Source organism: Globicephala melas, chromosome 6 (genome assembly GCF_963455315.2).
Source record: "Globicephala melas chromosome 6, mGloMel1.2, whole genome shotgun sequence".
Lineage (NCBI taxonomy): Eukaryota > Metazoa > Chordata > Mammalia > Artiodactyla > Delphinidae > Globicephala > Globicephala melas.
The window spans coordinates 102,743,908-102,756,006 of record NC_083319.1 but is presented as its reverse complement, the minus strand read 5'-3'; the positions used below and the strand labels follow the sequence as shown (position 1 = coordinate 102,756,006).

The 12,099-nt window shown below is 44.2% G+C and overlaps 1 pseudogene; it reads right to left on the bottom strand.

Moving 5' to 3' along the window:
* Window positions 1-2,358: 2,358 nt before the first annotated feature.
* LOC115864990 (glycerol-3-phosphate phosphatase pseudogene) lies at window positions 2,359-11,764 on the bottom strand (annotated as a pseudogene).
* Between the last annotated feature and the right edge of the window lie 335 nt (window positions 11,765-12,099).

Here is a 12,099-nt window from a genome sequence, read left to right as displayed (position 1 = left end):
ACACAAGGAGACACCAGGGATGTGTATGGACAGCGGAGAGTCGGTGTTAAAACAGCCGCAGGAGAAGGCAGCCGTCTACAAGCCAAGGAGAGAGGCCTCAGAAGAAACCAAACCTGCCAACACCTTGATCTCGGACTTCTAACCTCCACATCCGTGAGAAGATAAACACCTATTGTTTAATACCCAGTCTGTGGTATTTTGTTATGGCAGCCCCAGCAAACTAATACAGAGTCTAAAACAATTAGGTCTGAAATTTCCCATTCTACCACATACTACCTGTGTGGTCTTTTAAGAAAAAAAAAAAAACTTATAGAAATATAATTTACATATCCTAGAATGTATCTATTTTAAGTATACAATTCAATGACCGTTTAGTATATTTACAGAGTTGTGCAACCATCACCACAATACGTGTGTAATCATGAGAAAGAGAGCTAACGTCTCTGGGCCTTAATTTCTTCATCTGTAAAATGGGGCTAATACCTTTTGCATGGCTGTGTTTCAAGAATTTAATGACACAACAAAAACATTGGGCACGTGTGTCTGTTTTCTTCCTTCTTTGATCATTCTTAAGACTTGGTGCCCTTCCACCCTAACCCAACTGAGTCTCAAATCCTTGTTGCCTGCCGGACCCAACTTTCTTGTCAAGGCTCCAGGACTTGCAAAACTTGGCACATAACACCCCTCACACCTACTTACTACCTCCTGCCCTATGGGTATAATAGTTAACTTTGGCTCCCTGTGTGGTAGGCAGCCACTAAGACGGCCACCAATGATCCCCGCCTCCTGGTATTCACGTCCTTGTGCAGTCTCCTCCCCTTTAATGGCCCTAGTGACTGACTTCTAATGAACGGAATACAGCAGAAATGATGGGATGTCACTTCTGAGATGAGGTGACAAAAAGCCTGTGGCATCCGCTCTGGCTCTCTCGTTTACCCACTCATTCTGAGGGAGGTGAGCTGTCATGTTGAGAATTGCCGAATAGAGACCATGTGACAGGGAACTTGTGCCTGTGGCAGCAGCCAGTGGGGACCCGAGCCCTGCCAACAGCCATGGACATGAGCTTGGACGCAGACCCTTCCCCAGGCAAGCCTTGATGACCACAGCCATGACCAACAGCTTCACTGCAGCCTTCTGAGAGACCCCGAGTCAGAGGTCCCCAGCTAAGCTGCACCAGGATTCCTGACTCACAGAAACTTCGAGATGATAAATGTATGATGTTTTAAGCTGCTTAAAGGGATAATGTGTTACGCAGCAATAGATAACCAATACACCCATCTTCCAGTACTCCAGAAGAAAGAGAGCCAAGATCAGGCTGACCACTTCGGAACAGCCCCTCCTCTGCTCAGTGCCCAACACACTGTCAACGGCCAAGTAACTAACAATTAACATCAGCCCACACTTGGCCTCTAAAAATTTGCTAAAATGGCAGTTGCTTCTGCCCATTACCTCCTCGTCCCATGCTCTGCAAAAAGCACAGCAGTTCCTCTGTGCCCGTCTCCTGGAAGTGCCTTACTACCCTTCCTACCCTGGAATTCCGCTGGGGTTGCCTTGTGACCTCAGCTCTCTCATGGGCTGAAAAAGAAGTTAGGATTTTAGAGGCTACCCAGCTTTTTCTCATTGTTAGGGCAGAAGCAGTGTTCTCTTGGGGTTTTCTACGTCTTGAGTAGAAGTGGAATCCCAGACCGTGTTTGAATTTTGATCTCTCTCTTCCTTTCCTTCTGATCAGATGCTGTGACACAGGCTCCAGAAAGCCCACATGACCAAGACAAGGAGGCCTGGATTTATTGAGTCCCAGGTCTGCAGCTGACTGGACCCACCTATTCCATTAACCCCTAAGAGCAGATATGCCTACTGACCTGGAGACAAGAGAAGAGGCTGCCCTAGCAATGGGATTTGAAAACCATCAAGGAGGACCTTCACTCATTGCTTGAACTTCCCACCATCGAAGCCAGTGATGAGTTTGATAACAAATCTGTTGAAGGTAGGCTAACACAGGAAAAAACAATAAACCTGGGTGTTCGAGATTTGAGCTTTTTGCCCAGTTATTCACCAATTGGGCAATCTGTCTTGGGCAATTCACTTCAATTATCTGTGAATCCGTTTTCTTATCTATTAAAGAAGAACCTAAATGATATCTTATGACGATATAAAAATGAAATTCCAAATGATCAGAAAGAGACTTCTTTTCTCTGATGTGCATTTGTATTACTCTGGGCTTCTTCAGAAGAGCCCACTGTTATGTTGGGCTCTAAGCAAACCAATTAAGCTTTAGGGAAGGTTAAGGAGAACTGCAGTAACTATTATTCTTAGCACGTTTCCCATTCCTTTTTTTTTTTTAATCTTTTATCACAACCCCTAGAGTGGAGACTTCCTAATGAGGGTCAGGATGGTCTGCAGACCACAAGTGACGCCCAGAAGGATGTCTGTGTCCAGGCAACCACCTACCATGACGGTGCACTCCCGGTGGATGCCACACTCCTGGAACCCGCAGTGGCGGATGAAGCGGCCGGGCTTGGGGCTGGGCGGCGTCTCCATGGCTCGGACCAGACAGCCCAGCCAGTACCCGCGAGCTGTTCTCAAGTGGGAGCCGGTGGTCCAAGTCGGTGCTCACGAGCAGGCGGCATGGCTGCTGCAGGAAGCGTACGGCCTTGGGGAGCTTCATGGAGCTGAATGGCTGGTAGAAGCCCGTCTCAACGGCACACACCTTGGGCTCGGGCGGCACGTACAGCCAGGCACCGGGGCGGTTCACCCTGCAGCGGCTCGGGCCCCACGCCCTCGGCCTCCAGCTCTGAGCCCAGGGCCGCGCTGCCCAGCATGTAGGCCTTGGGCCCGGCGCGCCGGCCCGGCGCTGCAGCAGGTGGAGCGCGGTGCAGTAGGCCGGGCCGAGGACCTTGCGGCTGCTGCCAGGCCCGCAGGGCGGCCGAAGCCCAGGCACCGCAGCTCCGCGGCACAGGCCTCGCGGGTCTCGCTGCTGTTGTTGGTGACGAAGCCAAGACGCTCGCCCGCCTGCAGCGCCGTCAGGAGGCTCGGCGCGCAGGACGCCGCAGTCTCGCTGCGCCCGAGCGCGCCGTCGCCGTCGGACAGCAGCGTTTCCACGTCATCCAGCGACGCCTCAGCCAGCTCGGCGCTCAGCACCACGCAGCCGGCGTCGCCGCTTCCGGCCTCTGCCTCCTGCTTCCCTGACACACCAGCTGCAGGAGTGGACACGGGACGTAGACGTGGCCGATGTCAGTGCTTTAATCCTCAGAAAGCAATCTTTGAGACATAGGAAAGCCGTTTTCTTCGATTATCGTAAAGATTCTGGAGAAGGTAGTGGTCCTCGGTTTTTGCTAAGCTAGGAGGATGTGCGTTGGGGAATTCTGGCCACCACGTGGAGAAAAGCTTTCTGCAGGATGAAGCCAAGACAAGGAAAGGGGGAAGGGAGAGAGGGCGAGGTCTCTGGGGGGGGCCATGTTCCCGTTCCAGTTTCTCAGACTCTGATCACTGCAGCTATTCTTTAGATTCTGTGAGCAAACCTAGCGCCCTTCCCAGGTACGTGAATGCACGAAAAGAGCGGCTTTGAGTTGAGTTTCAATTACTTGCAACTCGAACAATCCTGATAAATACAGGGACGGTGTGGAAGTAATGAAAACAAGCCCTGCACGACGGGGCACAGAACAAAGGGCTTTGGGCTAAGGTGATGGGACTCTTCAAGGCAGAGAATCCAGGGGACGCAGGTAGAACATCCAACTCGATTCCTTTCCAAATGTACATGCTGGAGATTGCCGACTACTCCTTAGAAAGTGGAGAAAAAATGGAGACTTGTTTTTTTCAAGATCCTATCAAGCTGTATTTGTCTGTGAAAGTCAGTTGGTGGCAGGACTAACAGAGCAGCCTATGCTGTCTCTAATGCAGGCAGCCTCTACTTTTTAAGTGCAGTGAGGCTCTGGAGACAATGTCATTGATTAGATTGTCATCTTACCACATTCCAACTGCCAGTGCATTCAGAGCAGAGGCATTGTGTTAGCGCGGACAGCAGGGGTGTTGGAAAAGCATTGAAAGTGGAGTCAGACATCATACTCTCTCACCCACACCCTGTGTGCAAGGGTGAAGGGTGTCACCTCGGTTTTGGAGCCGTGAGATGCTAACAGCTCCTTTGAGGATAGAGCCAATAGCCTTGGCCTTGGTCTCATTAGTACCAAGCTCTAGCCAGCTGAATTAATCATAGAAAGGAGCACTTGTCTATGTAACACATGTATTCCCAGGGCAATTAAGCTCTGGGTTTAAAGGGACGTTACATTTATGGTAGCAATCCATATATTGCTGAGTTTTTCCACCCTGCTTGCTGTCATGGAACAGCCAACCCCCCTAACAAGTTTCCCCAAATTACGTCTTGCAACCTCGGGGTTAGGTGGGGAGTTTACAATGCACACACACAAAAAGCCCTGACAATCACAGCATGGTCTCCACTTCCATACTCTTTTTACCATACTCTCTTTCTCTGCCCCTTTACTGTCACCAAAAAAGGACTGCCATTGTGTCCTTCAGATACCAGCAATGCACCAACACCATATTGCACTGACATAAGGAAAAATTCTCTTCTAATTCTTAATGCCCACCTATAAGAACCACCAACCACAAGCATTGCGCCCTGTGAGCGCGCAGAAACACACACACACACACACACACACACACACACACCCCCCCCTTAGTGATAAGGTCTACCACAATGATCCCAAAGAAATGGTATGTTATACCCCAAATCTTAAAAGGATGTGTTGTACAAAGCACCCTTTTCCATTCCCATTCTTTTCTTTTCATTTCCCATGGCCCCAGATGTGAATCCAGGATGCCGACAGGTAACCAGCCTCCAAGACAACTCCAAAGCTATCCTCCAGCCAGAGACCCCCAGTACACAAGCACTTATTCCTGTCATCCGAAACATTCTGGGGTTCCATAACCAATCCTCGTGCTTCACTTTGACGTTTTGGTTGCATGTGCATAATTTCTACTTCTGTGTCACATAATAGATCATACAGCGGTTGCTGTTGAATCCAGGAATCTTGAGAAGGAAGGCTCACCCCCCAGCTTGCCTCATAGAAGGGGAGTCACGCTGTAGTGTGCTTCACAGTATAGTGAAGAAGATGAATGAGATCAGGGTCATCTGAAAATGACAGGCCGGAATTTATTTTTCTCTCTGTTCCTTGCCTGACATCTTTTTTTTTTTTAATTTATTTTATAGAGCAGGTTCTTATTAGTTATCTATTTTATACATATTAGTATATATATGTCAATCCCAATCTCCCAACTCATCCCACCATCCCCCCACCCCCGCTTTCCCCCCTTGGTGTCCATACGTTTGTTCTTTACATCTGTGACTCTATTTCTGCCTTGCAAACTGGTTCACCTGTACCATTTTTCTAGATTCCACATATATGCGTTAGTATACGACATTTGTTTTTCTCTTTCTGACTTACTTCACTCTGTATGAGAGTCTCTAGGTCCATCCACGTCTGTATAAATGACCCAATTTCGTTCCTTTTTATGGCTAAGTAATATTCCATTGTATGTATGTACCACATCTTCTTTATCCATCCATCTGTCAATGGGCATTTAGGTTGCTTCCATGACCTAGCTATGTAAATAGTGCTGCAGTGAACATTGGGGTACATGTGTCTTTTTTAATTATGGTTTTCTCAGGGTATATGCCCAGTAGTGGGATTGCTGGATCATATGGTAATTCTATTTTTAGTTTTTTAAGGAACCTCCATACCGTTCTCCATGGTGGCTGTATCAATTTACATTCCACCAACAGTGCAAGAGTGTTCCCTTTTCTCCACACCCTCTTCAGCATTTATTGTTTGTTGATTTTCTGATGATGCCCATTCTAACCCGTGTGAAGTGATACCTCTTTGTAGATTTGAGTTGCATTTCTCTAATAACTAGTGATGTTGAGCAGCTTTTCATGTGCCTCTTGGCCAACTGTATGTCTTGGAAAAATGTCTATTTAGGTCTTCTGCCCATTTTTTGATTGAATTGTTTGTTTTTTTAATATCTAGCTGCATGAGTGGTTTGTATATTTTGGAGATTAATCCTTTGTCCGATGATTCATTTGCAAATATTTTCTCCCATTCTGAGGGCTGTCTTTTCGTCTTGTTTATAGTTTCCTTTGCTGTGCAAAAGCTTTTAAGTTTCATTAGGTCCCATTTGTTTGTTTTTGTTTTTATTTCCATTATTCTAGGAGGTGGATCAAAAAAGATCTTGCTGTGATTTATGTCAAAGAGTGTTCTTCCTATGTTTTCCTCTAAGAGTTTTATAGTGACCGGTCTTACATTTAGGTCTCGAATCCATTTTGAGTTTATTTTTGTGTATGGTGCTAGGGAGCGTTCTAATTTCATTCTTTTACATGTAGCTGTCCAGTTTTCCCAGCACCACTTTTGAAGGGACTGTCTTTTCTCCATTGTATATCCTTGCCTCCTTTGTCATAGATTAGTTGACCATACCTTGCCTGACATCTTATGGAGAGATGTATGAGCCATTAAAATCAAAAGTCAAACTACAAAACAAAAGGAAGAGAGAGTGAGTTGGGACTCAGACAATCCACCAACTAGGTGAGTCAATCTTCTTTAATCCAGAGTGCTACAAGTTTCCAGACCACGTGGTAACTTTTTAGATTCAAATTCAAATCCTAGGTACCAAGGCCCCCTCATCTTTCTAATCCTGTGTTAGGGACTTTCTTATGTATTATGCCACTTAATCTCCACGATGAAACTGTGCTATCTATGATATTTGAAAAAATATATGTACTTTATCTTTTGTTCTCCAAGTAACACATATTCACTCTAAAAGAAAAACATCTGATAAAAAGAGACATTTTAAAATCATCCATAATTCCCATGCCTAAAGAAAAGTATTTTAACATTTTGCCATGTATGATATATATTATTCTACCATCTTTCCCTATGCATATATAACATATAATTTATAATATTACAACTTTTACATTTTTTCTGAACAAGATAATAGTGAATTTTATTCCATGACATGAAATGTAATTTTTTTCTACAACATGTTAAGGTTACATAAGGTTCCGTCATACACCACCCACCATGATATATTTAATGGATTCCCCATTGTTGGGGATTTAAGCTGTTTCCAATTTTTAGTTATCATAAGAATGCTTTGATCAGCATTCTAATAGCAACATCTTTGCGTGTAACCATGATTATTTCTTTTGGATTGGTTCTTACAAGTAGAGTTTTGGGGTCGTAGCGCATGTCAAATGTTAAAGGTTTGCTTCTGTTGTACCAAATGTCCCCCTAAGTAAGTTAGAGCGCTTGAACAGCCACAAGTAGTATAAAAAAGTATGAATTTCCCTGCAGCACTGCCAGCATTTTTACTTTTATCTTTGCTGATTTTTTGGAAGAAAAATGAACTTTCATTTGTTTAAAATGTGCAATTTTTGACGTTTACCAGGGAGGCTAAATATATTTTTCATGGGTTTACTGGCCATTTACACTTCTTCTTATGTAAAGTGATGTTCATTTCTTCTGTGTCTTTGAATTCATTCCTCTTTTTCTTGTCGATTTCTAAATGCTTTATTATTAAGTATTCCATAAGCACCACAAATATCTTGTGATTAACTCTTCCATAAGGACCAAAAATAATGTCTCCCAGTTTGCCTTTTAATATATTTAGTATCTGGTATACCTAAGTTTTCATGATAAATTTTTATGGAGTCAAATTATTTCATATTTTTCTTTATAGTTTTTATATTTTCATGCATTGTTAGGCTTTCCAAGATTGTTATTTTTTAATTACTTCATTATCTTTTAGAACTATAAAGTTTTGTTTTCACAGGAAAGTCTTTACTTTGGGTGTGGTCTGAAGGAGAAATTTACATTTATTAAATGGCTAGCCATTATTAGGTAATCCTTTCTCTTCTCACTGAGTTGAAATGCCAGTCTTATCACCTAAAAAAAAAGTTCTGTTATTTTGAGTCCATTTCTGTTCCATTTCATTGATTTAGCACAGAGTGACTCTCCTCATTCTGTGTCCTGCCTTTTCCATGTATCCTGCTCTACCACTGAGAAACTGATTCCTTTTCTACACAAAATGAACACTAGGCATCTGTTTTTAGACTTCCTTGAAAAGCAAAGAGTGAAAATAATGATTAGCCATGGATAGCTTTAAATCAAAGAGTGTCATTCAAAGCAAATCATTCCTAAAGTAATGGGCTTTACTCCTAGTGTTTTTGTTACTATTAGCCATTAGCAAGTGAAAGAGAAAAAAAAAAAAAAGTCCTGTTAAAACACTTGTTGCTCCCTTTATTAACCCTTGAATTACATGGAGATCCAGTTAAAGTCAGGTAGGAGTTGGCCAGAGCAGCAGTGCTTTACAATCCACATATATGAAGCAGAGAGCTGTGACCCATCCACATGGCCATTCTTCTCAGCGCTGCTCCTTTAACATGCTAGAGTAAGAAGCCACTTATGATACTGGGTAGTGTAAATAGGCCTTTGACCCTGCACCAAAGACCTCTATCACTCACTGTTTTGAATCTGTTTCTGGTCAATTCAGTTGGCCCGAACGCAGCTCTAATGAGGCTGAGGTCACGGGTTCAATACCAGTGTGGTCTAATTACCAATAAGTCAACTGTTTCAGCGTCTCAGCTTGTACTTCTAAACCAAACCAGCCCCTTTTGCATAGTCCCAGGTTTGGACACACAGGGGACAAGGCGAGAGAGCAGAGATAAATCAGAACAAATCTCCCATCATACTGGGACGTGCACTCAATGCCCTGCTGTTGGCAGGTCAGTAGCAGGGTTTTGGAGACAAGCAATTGGAGCACATTTTTCTATTGGCACCACGGCCGTCAGTAATTGGCATCTAATCCACCCCCCCAGTCCTGCAGAAAGGCTGCCAAACTCCCCTCTCCAAGGACTTACTATTCTAATTTAGAGAACAGAGTTTGGGGAGGTGGCAGTGTGTCCGGCGCTTTAATGGGATTGTTTGCAGTAACCATGGATGCCTAGGGGAAACTCAGTCGAAAACTAAATGAAGATATAAGCTTTCTTTTTAATTTCATTAGGAAGTAAGTAAAACATGTTAAGATAACTTGGAAAAGAAGCAAAGAAGGAAAACATCCAGTCTCGCCAACATAACACATATACAATTAGAAACTTTAGACCCATTGTTTTACTTTTTCATCACCATTTTAAGGCATTACACAAATAACATTCTATAGGAGGGACAAACATTTTTCGAGAAAATGGAAATTACCTACTATCTGTTAACAAGGTGACTATTGAACATTTTCCCGGAGATGCTCAGATGCTCAGTGCTCACCCACGGAAGCACTGCGTTTGGAGTGACTTCTCATAAATGCTGAGTCCTCAAAGATGCTGACCCACCAACCCCACAAAAGGCCCATCAGTTAAATTTCCCAGGAAATAGAAGATGCCTCAGTAACCTTGATACCGCTTAATGCTTCAAACACCAAAGAAGTTTCTAATCACAAGAATTCAGCACAGTGTCATTTGGAAAACATCAAGAGTAGAGGAAAAAGTCCTCCTACCTAATGTGAATGCAGCAGAATTGGCACTCTCCTTTAGAACGTACTGTAATTTCTCATGGAAACACTTTGTGAAAAGCCAGTCATATATCGTAGCCCCTAAGTATGAAACCACGGGTCCCTCTAACCACACAAAACAGCTGTGCCCTCGGAGGAAAGGTCATCTGCTGCAGTCATGTTTCTTTCTACTTTTAAAGAAATGTCAGACCATGTTTTATGCGGTCCTTATGACAGGGTGCTGTTTATTGTATCACCAAGCTGCCATAACTTCAGGACGAGGAAACTGCCATTATTTGGAGAGTATATATCTTTCTGACTTGCAGGAAAGATGAAAATTAAGAACGGCCCTCTTTTGGAGTGGGTCTAAGTATTCTTTGACAGTCTCCTACAATATTTCAAACGTCTTCGTCAGACCCATAAAATCCAACGCTCACCTCACTTGGCCCAGCTGAAGCTGTGGAGGAGTTAGGACGTTTATCGCAAGTGTGGTGTGAATTCTGCCACTTGGCAGATGTTTCTGACTGAGAGCTTGCAACCAGCTTGCTTGGTGCCCCCAAGGACGATGAAGTGTACATAAAGAGATTGTACGACAGTGGGAAATAATAATGCTAGCTAATGTTGATCAAGTGCCAGGTTTCTGTGCTAAGCCTTCTACACACGTGACCTCAATTTGTCCTCATTACTCTGGGGACACAATGAGAACCCTATGACACAGACAAGAAAACTAAGATAGCAAGAAATCAAGGGACTTGCCTCAAGGTCATACTGCTGCAAAGCGAGGGTGCCAGGGTTCAAACCTGGGTCTTGTCACCCAGAGCCACACATGTAATCAACATGTGTTGACCACGTGATGTTTCCCAGGCAGTGTGGTCCCACAGAATAATAAGGACCTTCTTCCCCAGTGCTCATACGCTCCTATTACGATCTAAGTTGGAACTGAGAGAATAAGTTCCCTCCGCGTGGTAACAACTGTGTGACAGCTTTCACTAGAAATCAGATCTGTATGACCTCCAACTCTATACTCAAGATGCCAAAGTTCTTGACCTGGAGAGTTTTCTAGAGATAAGAAGTAAAGGGAATGTGAAACATTTTCGAAAACCTGCTCCAGGTCTTAATTATCTAGGATCAACAGGGGAGGTGCTTTGATAAAGTCACTCGAATATTCTATTTAAACTCCTCATCAAACTCTGTTTCAAAGTGTGTTTCTGCTCTAGCGTAGGTGAAATTTTAGGAACGCCAAGCTGCTTCAGAAATCAGTTTGGATCTGGACCAAGATTATGAGGGACAAGCGATGAACTAAACTAAGTGCAACCTGAGTAAGTTAGTCAACCAGTACCTCGCTCGGGGTCACCAGCTAGTGGTGGCATTGTACAGTCTAGGCAAGGTCCCTGCTGATGAGAGCTTGCCCTGGGGATGGGGAAACCACGAGGTTCAGACTGAGTAGGTGACGTGGCCAGGAAACTTTTTTCTGCTTAAAGAAAGAAAATCACAAGGGAGGCTGACAGCTGATACACAAATTTACTTTCTCTCCTTCCCCCTGGCTTGCTTCCCACCCCGCATTCCCCTCCTTGCTGTTCTCCCTGGGGCTGGGGGAGGGGTGGTCTGAGCCTGCGGTGGGAAATCACGGGATAGGTGGGCTGGCTTCTAGCCCCTGCTCCGACACTCACTAGCTTTGTAACTCTAGACACTTCGCTTAACCTACGTCTTTTGACCTCAATTGCTTCATTTTTTTTTCAGCAGATTTGTATTAAATGCCAAATGAAATGTCCATATTTCATTGGTGACGTGAGGAGCTAGGCTAAATGGACCCTAGATCCTTTCGCATTTTAAAACGCTGTGACTCTCTCCCTCTTATGTGATGCTCCTTTTTTTACTTCCTTCCTTTCCTCCCTACTTCCTTCCTCTGGCACCTGCATCCCAGCCCACCCCTAAGTCTCGCTCTGACCCGGAAGCAGAGAAATAAAGATGGAGGAGAGAGATTCGGTAGGTACCTGTGGAATCTTTCTTCCTTTCTTTTTCTTTCTTTCCTCTCTTCTTTCTTTCTCTCTCGCTCTCTTTCTTTTCTTTCTTTCTTCCTTCCTGACGCCAGGGTACCTTTCTTTGACTTTTCAAGAACATGTTTCAGGGACTGAAGAGACCACTCTTCGTTCATTTCCTCATTCAAGCAAACATTTTGAGTGTCTGCAAGCGCCAGCTTTTTGTGGGGCATGATCATCACAGTGACCCTCAATGGGATCTGGGAAATATTCACTCACATTCATTTGCAAACTGTGGTTCCTTGAAGAGCAAAGGAACTGATGTGCATTGTAATCACTTGCCTTTACAGGAGTGTCTAAACCAAGCACCTAGACTACGTTAAAGGGGCAGCCACAGGAGTCCACTGCCATAAAGCCCTCTGGACAAGGACAGTCAGTACGTGCCAACTCTGTCGAATGCATCCAGCCTTGCTGCTTGAGAAGAACTTCAAAGGGCTTGAGAAATAGCTAGACCAGCATTGTCCAAGAGAGCTTTTATGATCAGGGATATATTCTGTATCTGCACTGT